The following is a 16990-nucleotide window of genomic DNA, read 5'->3' on the forward strand; positions in this document are numbered from 1 at the left end:
AGTCAGTCACTGAACCAAGTCTATTTCCCGGTTTATTATCCTTTCTTTTCTCCCTTTGTCCACGTTATTTTCTTATTGTGTTTTTTTCAAAGATTGACTCTTGTATCAAATAATTGTGGTATTACTCCGAAATTAGGGTGTGATATAAACAATGCGGGGTTTTGAAACCATGCATGATTAATAGAGTGAATTGATGACACTTACCTACATCAATTTACATGATTTTAGTCATTCGCTGACAAAAGCCTGCACTGGTATTGTAGGATGTCAGAATCCTCTTTGAAGTAGAGGATGATTACTGGGGACCGTTGTGTCAGCTCCAACTTCACTTCACTACAGCTGATTTTGAAGTTAATAACATAATATTAATGAACTACGTAAAGTTCATTTCAAAGCAGAGTTTCAAAGTAATGTGCATTAAATTTATTGATATAACTAGTGCAAAGAGAAGAAGAACAAAGGCAGCGAGCATCAGAGGAAAAGCAGAATGAGAGAATAAAAAGGAGAAGACATAAAGACAAATGATAGAAGACCAAAGCAACTTGGCACATTGTTAAATTATGTATGTTACTTCTACATGAATAAAAGATTACAGAAATATATTTAAAAAAAAAAAAAAAAAATCTGAGGGAGGATTGTGAACTCTAGTTGACCCAGGGGTAAAAGGTCACCTTCGGTTTTAAGTCTGGACTTTTCCACAGTGAGAGGGGCTCCGGTCTGAGCAAGGCGGACTGAGAGGGTTAAAGATGTACGCAGCACTAATGTGTAGCCTGTGGCTCAGATCAGCATGAAGCTGGACTGGTTAGACTTGTTCCTGCTGGGGTTTTTTTTCTCAAGGCTTGATCAGGCATGATGCAGCTAAACACTCAAAAGCAATAGTACAAAACACACACTTTAATCACCTTATTACAGTTTTGTGAGTCCAGAAAACAGCAGTACTTCATGCCTGCTGAGGCACTTGTTGAGTGTTCCCATTAAATGTTCTTCTTCTGTCTGTTTCTTTTTCTTCCCAAAAAGAGTTCATAGATATAAGGAAATAGCTATCTTGCTTCCTCTATCAATACAAAACTGTGGTTTTGGAGGAATTTCTGCTGCGGGCCAAACTTTGTCAAAAGACAGATGTTCAAACAGAAATAGAAATAATTCATATTCTGTGCTGAATTCTTTACTGTAACTGTAATCTAGGATGATATTGTTTTTTCCCAGCCTGGAACTTAAAAGTTTTTTAGTCTTTGGGGAGTCAGAAGTGGTGGTTTCTTGTAACAGGGTGAAATCTGGAATGTGCGTGTGTGTGAGAGACAGTGTGTGTGTGTGTGTGCACATGTGTTTCTATTCTGAAAGGGTGTTTTCTCTGCACAGTTATACATTTCTCATCCACGTCCCAAACAAATTTCTCAGCATGAAGTTTTTTCCCCCTGCAGGAACAAACAGGCACGTAACAGATGTGGAAAAAAAGAAATCTCACATCATCTTTATCCCGCAATCCACAGTCCTTTCCAACTGACCATGAAGGATTGTGGCATGAAACAATTCTAATTATGTTGTGCTGCTGATTTGATCTGCTGACCTGGAGACACACAGAAATACACGGGAACCTTTAATTTCATTTTCCAGTCTTAAAAAAATGTGGCAGAGAGTTAAAAATCTGTCCTCATTACAAGGTCTTCCAGGTCAGCTCGTTAGGGTGCAGCAGACTTATCTTACCTCACCTGCTGAGTTGGAGAGAGCAGAACGGAAACTGAGACAGAAAGAGAGAAAGAGGAATGACTGGTGGCAGGTTGTTGAGCATGAGAAAATGATCTGAATGTGTTGCAACATGGAGCTTTTTGAGCAATTTTGCAACAACTGTTACACTTACGAGTCATAGTTAAAGCATTTCAAGTGGTCTGTGTCTGTTTTTGCACAGCATGTACTATTCTGTGTAACACTATTAATGTTCTAGTTAATACTGCTCTGAGTATCTTGATAGTTTTATTTGGTCTAAAATTAGGTATGTTGGCTTCAACATTTGTTTTTGGGGATGGTTGGGTGAAAATTTGACTATATTTCCTACTTAGAAATAATTAGGCAAACCTTTGGGTGCATTTATAAGTCTTCCAAGTGTCATCTTTGTTGTTTCAAAAATACAATAGTTATTGTAAGTTTGTACACTTGGAACCTGATGAATGGGGATGCTAAGCTACTCGGTACAAAATAATGCAATGAGCTTTTTGGCTTCGGAGAGAAGCTGCTCCTCTATCCCTTGGATTTACAAAAGGGCTAATCTGGCTCTTTCCATTCCTCCAAGTGCAAACATAATAATAGTAGCAAAAAGCCATCACAGAGTCTGACTTTCTCTGGGTAAATGTGTTTCAAATACTGAGCTATCCTTCAAAAACCTCAGCAAATTGGCACAGTAAATGCTTTATCAGCAAATGACCTACCCCTGTGTGTGTGTATATGTGTGTGTGTGTGTGTGTGTGCGTGTGTGTGTGCTGCAGGTTCTCTCTTAGTCCAAGGTCACAACAGTGTGTTGTCAGGAGATATCCGCGTACGTTGCTACGTTATGAGTCACTCCATGTGGAGGTGTTTTCCCGCTGCGCTGGCCCTCTGGCAGATCCACTGTGATTCTACCACAAATACAGCGGGCTGCCTCTGTGGCTGCCTTCCAGGTTTTCATCCTGTTGTCCACCGAGTGCTACGTTTAAGCTGCATGAACTCCGCAGATGTTTTTGGAGGTTTTATTTTTGGGACAGTTTAATCATGGTGTTCTCTTGCCAAAGTTGGAAGGGCATGGCCAGATTTCAGTGCTGCTGACAACACCCAAAAACACAAATCTGGTCCACCAGGACAAAGAGAGAACAAATAAGAATGATAGGGAAAGTAGAGTACACCATCTGATGTTAACTGAGAGTTTCCAGTGGGGGCATCACGTATGATGTAACATATTAAAGTTTGTCTATATAAGCAGAACTGATAACTCATAAACAGCTATAAGGACCAAAAGTATCATGAAGAAGTACTCTTGATCACGACTGACTGGGAAATTGCTTCCTCTAGCATGCTGCAGAAATGAGGACATTGGATATAGATGTGTCATGCCAGGAAGGACTTTGGACTATCCAAGTTACAGGAAATCATTGACCTGCAACCTTCAGGTTTCTTATCGCAAACGCTTCAGTATCTGCGAATCAGTTTCCTACTTGCTCTATCATTCATCTATTTTCTTTTTTTTCTTATGTACAGCGTGTCACCTACCACTGAGACTCTTAATAAATTCTCTGAAGTTCTACTATTTCTCAAAACCCTCAGTCCCCGCCCACCTCCACCCCTCCATTTCCTCTCCCATTTTTCCAGAGCACTAGCACTCCTTCCTTCTCACACGGAAGTGGGGCCCGGGTGAAGAAAGGCAGAAGAATGAGCGGGGAGGGATAGACGGGAAGCCACAGTCGGAAAATGAAACAAAATGTTCTGAACTGCAGGCTGAAGCCACTGCCAGGAACTGAGCTCGGGCTCGGGGCGAAAAGTTTACAAACTGCCCAAATAGCAGATGATAGGTGAAAAACATTCCTGAAAAGAGAATGAAATGTGAAATTGTACATCAACAGTGTCGTAATAGTCACATTACAGAAACTAATTCTTTATGAAATTGCCATACGAATACTTCCGTTTGCAGCATAAAAAAAGGCGATAAAGATTTTTGTTGCCAATGAGAATGAACAGTGAACAGAAGCAGGCAACAAAGAGAGCAGAGGAAAAAGAAGATGGATATTATTAAATGTTTTCTGACAGCTTCCTGCAAAACTGCTGTTTTACGGCTCAGACTGTGGGAGGGTTATTCCAAAACCGAGCTATTCTAGAGGACATCATTTTATAGCTGCTAAAACAGTAATCTGTGAGTCAGAAACGCTTTACTGTGCCCCCTTCCAGTGTCTATAAAATTAACTTGATTGAGAAATGCATCAACATACAATTTTTCTTTAATCATATAAAAAGCCATCTACAAAAATTGTCAGGGTTAATTGTGATGATATTTCACTACTGTTTCTTTGTTTTCCATCATTAAGTAAACTAAAATATATATATATATATAAATTTCCCCAGAGCCGTTTCCTCACGTTTGAAGAGTTTACTCAAAGTCTTGTAAAATCTCTCCTGCAGCACAGGCTGGAGAATATATGACTGTCACCAGGCAATGTATTTTTGGGCTGTATGTTTTTCTTTATTTCTGTATACTGTAATACACTGAATCATACTTTATTTCTGTTACCACTAATGAGTTATTTCATGCCATATATGGCATATCATTACTTTTTCATTTTCATTTTACTGTATGTATTATTAACTTTAATCTGTATTATTTATATGAATCTGTTTCAGTCAGCGCTTTGGCAACATGTTTTTTCATCAAACACTTATACAGCTTTAGTGAACTCAATTTAAATGATAAATGATCAGTAATAAACTAACTAATACTGTTTCTTGGTATTCCACTTCACTGGCTTCTCCTTCATTTATCTTCCTTTAACTCCTCTGAGGAGGAGGCTTGCTGCTGCAGGGCTGAGGCAAAATACGGCCCTGGTTTCAGGTTGGCCTTGTTCCTCTGGTTTCAGAGAGAATCATGTGGCAAACTTTAAGATAGATGTCTTACAGATATGACAGTTTGAAGAGTCTGGCTCACAGTGCCTTTAAAGAGCAAAGATATGGCTTTAGGAAACCATCCAGGAGCCCAGACGTAAGATAAGAATAGCTTTATTGAATTTGATTTACCAGGTACCACAAGATTTCTGAATTAATTGGATTTTTCTGGAGTTATGTTTCATTATGTGTGTGGAAGAAATGTCAATCTCTGCAGCAGAGCACCCTGAAGACATAGCAGAAGTCTTAACCTACATGTACAATAATGAATGTCATTTACACAACCTCACTGGCCAATCACAACTGAATTTCAACCCTCACTGACCCGACTCGACCACAACCTCTCCATACCCCCAGGTCCTTGCTCGTGGCCAAGTCCAGGGCTGTATTTCTTTCCCAGTCCAACCCTGTGTTGTGCCACTATCTGCTCTTATCCCTCAGTTATGCTGGACTACATTCCAGACGCAGCCGATAACACCTCAATGTCTAGTATTAGCCCTACCTTTCTATCTGTACGCCATTCTGCTCTACGCTTTCTCTCTAACTCTGTTTCTCCCTTGACTGTTTCTTTAAAAGGAAAAGTATGTTCTTGGCTGCACTGCCGGAACAACACACACACACACACACACACACACAAACAGAGAGAGAGAGAGCGAGGGAGAGATCAGAATGAGGGAAGAAGGGAGTTTCACAGATGTGTCTTGGCTAGAATAATAATACTACGCAAGAACTGACACAGAGTTTAATTTTTTCTTTCTTTTCAGAGCTCGCACATGCATTGCAGATGGATGACAGACGAGTAGTTGTTCAACCATTTTGATGATTCCTTTTTTCATTATTTAATTCCTCTTTCTTCCTTCAAAACTGGATCGACAAAGCTCAATTGTGATGCATATTTGCAGTTAAGACCCTGTTAGGTTGTTCAGTATTGCTGCTGTGGATTAATTTTAATCACATCTATGACACATTTCAACATTGTTTTTTTTGTTGTTGTTGCAGCAGCAAATAAATAGCACACTACCTAGATTTGTTTTCACGTAACAGTTCATCCACCAATAAGATGATGTGGGGGAATTAGTTAATCAGTTGAGATGTATATAACATAATAATTTGACATCAAACAAGATGCCGACTCGAACAACACAACTTCATACATTTCGGACAGTGCAGGTGAGTTTATGGAGAGATGATGGACTTGAAGACAGGCTATGACCCCGGAGGCTGAGACATTTGGGGACGGGAGAGTTACCACATAAAAATAGAGAAGTAAAGGAGCTCTGGAGAAACAAAGTCAGGGCAAGGTGCCCTTTCTGGGTGAACTTCTGCTATTGTTAAATTTTTGCATGCACACACACTTTGCAATGTCAGATTCCTAGTTTGTATATCTTAAACTCTTTGGGAAGACTAGTGAAGAGGTACATGTTTGCATTTGAAAAACAGGCATCAAAGACACACATAGAGTACATATGCAGCAGAAGTATGTTTACACTTTTTACGTATAAGTATTATGGCCTAAAGAAATGAGTTGCTAGCACAGTGACAGGAAAGAAAATACAGCAAGAGACACAGAAACTCCTCTGTCCTCTGTCCAGTCCCTCAGCTCTCCTCCTCTCTCTCACATACACTTTGTATTTCCCACTACACCACTATTGACACACACAGGCACACACATACACATACTCACAAACACATAGAACCATAGTTGTAACTCTCTCACAATCCCTCTCTCTCTCTCTGTCTGTCTCTCTCTCTCTCTCACACACACACACACTGTCTTTACTACTACTCACTCTTCACATTTGAAAGACTCTCTTGTAAAGTGTGTGAACAGTGTGGAGGTGTAAATATGTAATGCGATGGTAGTGTGTGTGAGAGTGTGTGTGTGTGTGTGTGTGTGTGTGTGTGTGTGTGCGCTTGTGTTTTTTGCACATAGATGGTAAAAACACATGATCATGTTCATATGTCACATTCCAGATCCTCTTTGCCAATCAAAAAAAAAGGGCAGAAAACGCACATTTCGAGAGGTTAAAAGTGTCCACATTTCTAAGAACTCATATTCAAATGACGTCATTCACTTGCAGAAAGTCCTTGGCACACACATTGCAGTGGTTGCAAGTTGTTATTTTGATGCTGGCAAAAGCCTTAATGGTACTGCAAATGATAAGTAAATACGTCCCACAGATATGAAGCGATGTCTTGTAGTGTTTATGCAGCTTTACATGGATTACATGTGGTTCACTAACACTGGCAGACTATCTGGGCAGTAAAATTGTAATAATAACACGTTATTGTTTTTTATAGCCCAATATATTGTCCCTGCTGGTGGACTCATCAAATTATAGACTTATCAAATTCTGGCAGAAAATTATGGTGGCCATGATTGCAAAAGCTGGAATTTATATTGACTCAAGAACAAACAGACTCTCCTTATAAATTAATCCCCTGATGAATTTGAGTAGTAGACAGTTTGTATGTTCCTAAAAACTGTGGATCAGGTTTGTCAAGTCCCACCTGTTAGGTGACAATGACAGTGCAGTTTAAGTTCATCACTTCGACTTCACAAATACCAAGATGCTCTGTCATCTTCGCTGTTGTTTTGACCTTCTGGAAAATTCCAAATTTCAGACTTCCAGTTTGTTTCCAGTAAACATTTGCATGCACTGAAGCCTCAGACTTTTCCTTTTTAAGAGCTTTGTTGTTTATGACAGGTGCGGGGCTCTCCATCTGGTCATGTGGCTTTGTTATGGAGCTCTAATAACTGCACCAGCAAACTGCAGTTGTTGAGAAAAGGGAGCTAAATATGGCCGACAGCCCAACCTGGCAAACAAAATTTTTCATAATAATCCTGGGACTAAATCCAGGTACTTCCTCTCCTGTGGATGATATTCAATCTGTCATCCTGACATTAAAAGTGCCAACACCTTCTATGTGATGCTAACTGGGTCAAAATGCTCCGACTTCAACACCTACACATATGCTGTCATTTACTCACCAACTGATGTTCATGTAGGCACACATACACAAACCTCAGAAAAGCATTTGGAAACACAACCGAAAACAGGAAAATAGCTACAGTGCTGCTGATGTTACAAGATGGTAACCAAGGAAATTTATGGGGGGGGGGGGGGGGGGGGGGGGCGCATACAGAGACCAAAAAAATAAGTATAACTGAGTACAGAAGAAATTACAGGTGATAGAGAAAACAGCATGCTGACATTAAGAAAAACAAACAAACTACATCAGACTGATACCACAAACGTGTCCGTCTGTTTTTGTATGTGTGTGTTTCTGTGTGTGTGTGTGTTGTAGGGTGTGGCCTGGCATTGCTTAAGTTTGACAAAGGCGAGGTCTTATGACATCAGCAGGTGAAACCGGTTTTCAGTTTGTGGCAGGAAATGATGCAGGCACGAGTGTGCAGTTGTGTATGCGAGTTCAGCGAGAAAACAATCCTTTTATCTCCATGCTGGTTTGTGGGTTAAAACAATGAAGCAAACTGTTTTTATATGCTGTGTTTAAAAATGTAAAAAACAACTAGGAAAAGGCCAGAGTTCTTGATTCAGTGTGAATGTGAGCTGTTGGTAAACTAGTACTTCTTCTCTCAACAGACTGCAACAGGGTGGGCTGACTTTTTTGACTGGCAGTTAAAGTAGTAGTTGAGTTGACCATATTATATAATGGACTGAGTCATTTACTTGTTTATATGACAGATGACACTCACACACACTGACCTAGGATGTGTCAGGGAAGACGACTAGACTTAAAGAGGTAGAGAGATGAACACGCACGCACACGCACACGCACACGCACACGCACACACACACACACACACACACACACACACACACACACACACACAGACACAGACACACACAAACACACACAAACACACACACACAGACACACACAAACACACACAGACACACACACACACACACACACACACACACACACACACACACACACAGCTGGTGAGTCAGTGAGGAATGTGTGCTGTGGGTTTGAGCAGAGCTGAGTGCACAGCATGAGGACAACAGCTGGGACCCTTCATGCTGGAGCTTGACAAGCTAAAAGGAATGCACAAGCATTTCTCAAAACTGTCACTCTAAGGTCAATCTTGAACTCATTCGTGTTTTGCAGAGCCAAAAAAAAACATTTAAATGCACTAAATACTGGCTAAGAAAAAGCAATTTGTCAACTTACAATCAAGCTGAGATTTGTTTATCAATTGCAAAAGTACAGAAGTTTTTTTTTATCATACTTAGGCAAAGTAAAAATACTGCCTCTGCAGCAAAGTGCCCGCTGTGATTGATTTATTATTATATGACATTATTAGATTGTTGATACTGATAGATCAATGTGTAAGCACCATTTTACTTTTGTAGCTGCTTCAGGTGCAGCTAGATTTAACTATGTACAGTATATGTACAGTTTGGTAGTTCAGTCCAGTGGCTCCCAAACTCAAGGGTCGCAAAATAGATCAGAGAAGGTCGCGAGATGACTGATGGGAGAGGAAAGAAGTAGAAACAAAGTTCTGCTAAACAACTCTGCAATCAGAATTTGTCTAATCATTTTTGCGTGATTTTAGATAATTTGACTATTTGGGGCCTCAAACTGTTATTTGAAATGAAACCATCCAAGAATACAGGTGAAATGTCTCTGGTGGAACTGTGAACAAGTCATTAACATCTGAAACATGACAAGGGTCTGCAACTAGACACTGCTTTTTATAGAAAGGTGGGGGACCACTGGTTTAATGTATTTGCTGAGTGCATGTTTTTAAGTGTAAAATCTTAATCTGTAAATTACTAGTAACTATAGCTGAGTAAAAAGTTCAACATTTTTTTTAATTTGGTAGTAGAATAAATGTATATAAATTGAAAAGACTGGCACTCCCTGGTATCAGCAGCAGGAACCAACAATAAATGACAGAGGCTGTTGCAGGAAAGAGCGCCTGTTAAAATTTAACAAAAACTTGGAATCTGTTACCACAGTTTATTTCCAGTTCCTCTCCCAAGTTTTAATTTCACCTCTGATTCTTGTCCTTGCAATGATAGTGCAGCCATTGGAAGAAAGGGGACTTTTCCCAATGGGCATCTACACAAATCTGGCCAGTGGCTCATTGTGACAAAATAAAATATCAGTGAGAGAAAGACAAAGAGCGGGCGAGAGAGAGAGAGAGAGAGAGAGAGAGAGAGAGAGAGAGAGAGAGAGAGAGAGAGATAAATGACAATTAGACTACTTTGCTTCACAAAATTCTATACATTTAATTAATATGCAGGTGTTCATCATAGTTAATTTAACCTCTGTTTAATACATGATTCTTGTAAAGTGTGACATGGGCTGTATGTGATGGTTTCTCCAGATGGGATTTGGTGGGCCAGTCATAGTCAAAAGTCCCAGGCCCTGCTTGAAAGCTTGTTTCAGTGTTTCCACTCTGTTCCCCTTAGTCAGCTGGTCATAAACTCAACAACATTCAACAGTTTTGTGTTACCAAAAATATCAGCCTATATCATAACTTTCTTTATTGCAGCTGACGTTTATTTTCCGCTCACTTAAAATATCACAATCATCATCATCATCATCATCATCATCATCATCATCATCATCATCATCATGCATGGCAATATCTAAAAAAATACATGGGAGTCAAATGGAAACATTATTGTCAGATGGAAACGTTTTCATCCTGTGTGGATTAGGCAGGATGCAGACAATATCACCACACTCATCTACAAGTGTTGTGACCACAAGGACGCTCCCAAACTGCAGTAATGGGAATTGAGGCTTTCTCATGATGTCATAAGCATGCAAATCCAAGAGGCACATGATTCACAGGAATAAAGTGACGATGTGGGCGAGTGGGGCCGAGCTAACCAACTGAATACAGCTGGAGTAGCCAGCTGTATTCTTATTAAGCAGAGAACTTACACTACATGACTACAAGCATAGTCCACTATTGTGTTAAAAAATAAAGCTAATTATAGTAAAATATACAAGACTGTAGTGTCTGTCAAAGTTTTAAGTCATGAGTCACCAATGACTCTCTGAGAGTGCTACAAACACACTAGGCTTTGTATAACTAACAAACTAACAAATTGTAATTTGGAAGAAGGGATTTTGTTGCTCTGCCACTGTAACAGCTAGGGAGGCTCATGGGTACTGTAGTGAACAACATACTATGTTTCTCAGAAACACTGATGAAACACTTATAACCGATGACCATGGTCATTTATTTTCATGAAACTAACTTTAGGATTTAAAGTGAGTATTAGCGTAACTACCCCTCTGCTTTGTGTATGTGTATCAAGGGTGTTTCATTCAGGTATGGATACTTTCCCTGGTTCATGCCTCATTTCCTCTCAGTGTTGTGGAAACATTTAGAATGAGCCCTGAGTTTCAAGGAATTTAGGAGCAGCTTGGGAGTCTGTTGACCTGTTAGCATTTGAAAAGTCACAGTTTTGTATATCCTGTTGTATATTTTCAATCATGGATGTGTACTAAAAGAAACATATGAGGAAATTGTTATCATATGTTTACCATAAGAGTCTTGGGAATGCAGAGGCAACATTCTCACCTGGTCTACGTTTCATGCTAAGATCATGCTAAGCTTTCTGTGCACAAGTTGACAAGTGATAAGAGAAAGAAGAAAAAAGGAACAAAGGAATGATGTGGTATGGAAGGGAAAATATCTGTGAGTGTCTAGACTCTACTATTATACTATACTATACTATACTAATACAAATGTCATAATAATAGTACTGCACATGAAATCAGTCATTTTTCTACATTTAATATTTAACATTTTCAACCCTTTCTTTTGCTTTTTATTTTCGAATACATAACGAATACATAATTTGGGTTTTGTTTATAATGATGTAATCAATATAAACACAATTCAACTTTTATATGGAGCACTTGTTTTTAAAGCAACATAAAGACACAAACTGCAAAATTTGCGGATTATTCTCTCCAAAGCCGGTGCAGTATACTGAACAGGCATGCTGAAAAGAGCAGATACCACACTACCAAATAGTATGTTTGTTCAGTAGTTACTTACAAAGAAAATGTGCTTAAAATATATAAAAGATAGTAACAAAATATAAAACTGAAGGCATGAATGTTTATCTATAAACAGGAAATGTGTGTGGTCTGCTACATGTGTGATGACTCATTAATGACATGCAAGATATAGAGAAACTGTTATCAACACCTCTGGGACCATGTTTACTGATTATTACATCATGAGCTGAGTTTTCCTGCTCGGCTCTTTTTCATATCAGAGCAACAGCCCGCCATCTTAGAACAGACATATATTGTTAGCCACTTTATTTCAGATTGAAGGCAGTACAAGAAACCAGGAAATTACAGAGAAGTTTCCACCCTTGATAATACACTTTGTTTCCCACCACTTCACTGTTGATTTCCCTCCCCCATTTTGTGATGCTATAGAGAGCCAGTGCGTATATTCTCCAGTGTAAAACCGCATGACAGCGGCTCACATGATGAGGATAGGTACCATCAAAGAACTGACTCCAGTGACTCATGACCACAATCTCTTGATTTGAGTCTACATCACATGAAACTGTATAGTTTGTCACGTATTGTACCAGTTACTGTATATGTGTGTGTATATGTAGTACAGTAGTTTGTCATTACCGCTCAGTGTCATATACATTTACTGTCCCTCCTGTGTCATGGGTTTTCAAGCTCTGGAATGGGTATAACTGTTAAACTACCCAACCTCTCATATGTGAAGTGAAAGTTAAAAGTAAAAGTCTTTCTCGGGAGCACCATCTAGATAGGTAGCTGCTGAGTAGCAAAATATATGTATAGCATTGTTACAATAAAATAGAACAAAACTAATAGGCAAAATAAGTAAAAAATATTGTGATTAGACCTAAGAGATATAAAACGTAGAGCAGAAGAACACAAAACAGAGAAAATATTCAGGGCTTGAGCAAAATACTCACTCCAAATTCCAGATTCAAGTAAAAGCTAGTCACCTGAAACTTGTTTTTGTAAACATGCTTATACCTTTTGAAGGGAATTCCACTGCTGTTACTCACCCTTGCCTAAACCAAAGCAGTGGGTCAAACTCTATCCCATCCTTCTTTAAATATACTGTTTGGTGCCAGCTGTTCTCGCTTAGACAAAATCAAATTCATGTTAGAAAACTGTTATTGATCAGGAATGACTCTGATGAGGCTATTCTATAGTTTCTTACAGGCAGAGCCAGCCAGCTCTAACCTCCACTAGAAAGAGAAGAGAAGAGAAGATGAACTCTTTTGAATGTGCTAGATTCACCCAAGGATTGGTCTACACGTAACACACGCGTCTTACAGTCAGAGCGGTATAGCTGACTCTTTCCTGACAAGACAGGCTTGGCTTTTGTTAATACACACCCTATTAGGGGGTGTGTATGAGTGAGGCCTTGATGTGTCGCAAGAGGATCTAAGGTAGCTGGCGTGCCGTTTGTGCGCATGCAGGAATCGTGAATCACTGCTCTTGAATTCATATAGCACAGATGACATCACCAGACTCAGTCCCATAGGAGTGGATGGAGATGGAAAAGCTGAGCAGACAGCTTTTATCACATGGTGGATTCCAGATTAGAGCAATACAATGATCAATAATGTTAACTCACAATGATCATGTGTATTTTAGATTTGGCAGGTGAACAGTTTTTCCATTATGGAAACAGTGAATGGCCTAATTCAACATGTCACCTGAGTCTTATACACTGATCTAACTATCTATTTGATATATACTGTTAGCCAGAGATGTTGTAATAAGCATTAGTAATATTTAGTCATATATTTCCAGAGGCCTGTGATGGGCAGGTGATCTATCTATCTTGCCCATTGTGACCTGGCATTGGCTCCAGCTTCCACCACAACCCTCAGACGATAAGGATGGGATGGATGTTTCCAGAGGTGTAAATTTCAAATCACTTTGCTGATTTGAATTGTTTTGTTCAGTCAGGTTTAAAGATTCGCAGTTACTGACTATGCAGTTCGTTCATCTTGTTTTTCTTAAGTTTGGCAATTGCATCTCCATTCAGTGCACTTCAGTACAGATGTCAGTAAGTGATCGCATCATCGCTCAAATGTACTTTAACATGTAAAAGAGTAAGTGAAAGTATCACTGTTAACATTCCCGCGATGTTCAGCGCTGGTTCGGACTGTCCTCAGTTCAGTAGTATATTCGGTTGCTAGTCCAAGCTGTCACATGCAATTCAGTATAAAACCAGCCTGTAGGCACTGTGCACATTATCGTTTACAGTTGAGTAATCAGATTATGATTGAGTCTGTCGTGTCTGTGGGTTGTGTTGCCTTTTAATAGCCTTTCAGTTAGAGAGTAAAATACTGTGAATCACTATCCTAGTCACGTGTAAGGTGAGCTGCTACAAGCCTCTCCTTCAGTCAGTGACAGTGGTATGCAGTATAATTACTTCACTTTAAAAATGTGATTGTGCATGTGCTGAACTGAGATTATGTTCAAACAAGTACTCCACAACAACAACCTGTGAAAGTTCAAAGCCTCCTAGTGGCTTTGGTAACTATGACGGGAGCAAAGGAGGAAGCCAGATGATGCTATAGAACAGTAAAGTTTGTTCAGGGTGGAAGTTGGGGTGGATGAATGGGTCACCAAAACATCAGACTTTAACACAAGAGACTGGTTCTCATTTCCGGGAACATTTGTTTGGTTTAAGCATGAGGTCCTTTCACCTTAGCTAAGTACCAACACCTTTACCATAGCTTTGTCACATCATAAAACTAATTTATTTTCGAGGGCTTTTTGTTTTTTCAAACAACATATTTCGCAGTTTAATCTGGATTCCTTTTTGTCAACATTTCTAATCTGATTGCATTGTAATCTGACTAAATAACATAGACAGACAGTATTATTGTATTCTTGACATATGCATCAGTATTGGTAATGTAAAGACATATATGACGTTATAGTGATGGTCTGTGTTGTAATACAGTGGTGTAAGCTCTGTTCAGTACCTTTATGGTGTTTTATTTTCAAACTGCCGAGTCATGCCAATGGTATGCCATCATTAAATTTCTACTTTATTTTTCTTCCAGTTGTGATTCACTGAATGTTTATGACAACGCAGTCAGTGTGCCATCAGTTGAAGTGAGTGTAAGGCAATAATACAAAACTATTAAATTTCCTTCACTGCTTCGAAAGTTCAGCCACATGAGACATGGCAGACACAGCACTCAGGCCTGTGTTTTGGAAACAACAGCTGCTTATGGAAACTTTGGCAAGTAGAAGCTTCCTCACGTATTTTATTTTTACATATATAAATAAGTCAGTTCATCATAAGCGAGTGAGTGTGAATGCATGTTATTATACTATTTGTGCAAAGCCCAGTCTTCTAATCAAATTGCAGAACTTTTGTATTGGAAGATTTGTTAAAGGTTAACTTCCTCTTATATTCATTTTTAGCTGATTGTCAGTGTCACGCTGTGTGTTTGTCTTCAATGTGTAAGGGGAAACTGTGAGTAAAACACACACACACATACACACATACACACACACACACACACACACACACACACACAGGATCACACTTTTACAACTAATTGAGTGAAAGGGACAATAACAGTAATGTAGACATCAGTCTGTGCATTTGTATTTGTAGCAGTATGTTTTTCATGGGTTTATATATAAGTATAATTGTGTTGATCTAACAGTGATATAACAGTGTGTGTGCCTGCTCGCTCACAGGGAGAAACTGATCTTGGAAACAGGATTTTTATCCTGGCCAGTCAGAACCGAGGTAACCATTGACTGTGGAAGGAATTTACTGGCGGAGAAACAGGAAAATTTAATAGCAATAAAAAAGGTATGTGTCAGGTGTGATTTTCTAATTCATCTCTCAGAGTTGATGGCTGGGTTGCATTTGATGTTTATATGAAAGCAGATAATGTTATTATTATTAACATTATTAGTGTATTGATCTTCTCTTTACATGTAGTGTTTTTCATGTTGCTTTTTTTAATATCTTTATGTGCTTAAACATTTCTCCTGTAGAACTGCATTTTGGAGACAAAAGAAAAATATTACCCAAAGGACAAATAAGGCATTTCCTATCTTATTCCTGTCAACAGAATCACACACTGTGGTTAATGGTTTCTTAAAAAAAAAAAAAAAAAAAATGGAGTCTGGCCAAAAACTGAATCACGTAGGATCAGAAACTGCTGCTGCTGCACTTATCTGCGGGGGAAACTATTAAGCACGTAGCAATACTGGCTACATCCCAAAGAGTGATAATCAAAGGCCCCCAATTCTAGAGCATGTGGGAGCGTACTGAGTCAGAATCTAACAACAAGACATGAGAAACTCACATACCACAAAGTAAGATTTAAGATTATGACAACGCATTTTTTTTTTTGAGAAGTGAGCATCAATTTCTATGATAAACACAACAGTTACTCCACACAAAAGCAAATTCATCTACAAAAAAAAAAAAAAAAAAAAAAAAAAAAAAGGTAGCTTCCAAATGGTAGGAGACACACTGTACTGGATGGCTCCCATTACTTGTCTACAACACCTACGTCATGTGTGGATTTGCATGTCAACAACAGTATGTGCTGTAAGTGTATATACATATAATGTAAGTGCAAAGGTAACAATTGAATTATTTTTACACTTCCAACCTTTTCTTTATCTCTGTAAAGGTTGGTAGTTTGGATGCTGTTATTTATTATTTCATAATAATTCAATAGAAATGTAGTCATCTGATGGTGGTGTTTGGCCCTGGGTACTAAATATAGAAAGACAAATTAAGACTTAACAAGTTCTCTCTTTAGGCCAGAAACACTTTCCTTTTAAAGTCTGGGTGCGTGGTTGTGTGTTTTATAAAACTGTATCAGCTGATTCACCGTGTTTGTTGTTCTGTGTCTATACATTAGTGTGTTTAAAGTCATGTGTGATATATTTCATTCACTTGACCAACTGGTAGTGTACAGGTGTTTTATTTTCTCGTAGTGTTTCAGCATGTGTGTGTTTATTTCAGAAATTGTACTTTTACATTTTACTTGTGAGTTCATATGAGTCTATGAATGTGTGTTTTTATTACACTGGGTATGTGCAGTAAATTTTGGCTGACGTCAAAGTACCTACTTCCCCAGTGTGCGAGTATGTAAGTGTGTGTGTGTATGTGTGTACCAAGGCTGATGAGTGGGTGAAGTTTACAGGTTTATTGTTTTATTCCATCCTTACTGAATTGTTTTATGGTGCCAAAAGTCAGACTGATGTCTGAATCACTTCATAATTTATGACAATTAGTCTGTGGAGTGTCTACCAAAATGTTTTTGTTTGTTTTTTTTTTTTATTTTACTTCAAATCTTGTTAACCC

This window comes from Seriola lalandi, unplaced genomic scaffold (genome assembly GCF_002814215.2).
Source record: "Seriola lalandi dorsalis isolate HSWRI2012SDOR001 ecotype SW California unplaced genomic scaffold, Sedor1 jcf7180002054536, whole genome shotgun sequence".
In the NCBI taxonomy this organism is placed as follows: Eukaryota; Metazoa; Chordata; class Actinopteri; order Carangiformes; family Carangidae; genus Seriola; species Seriola lalandi.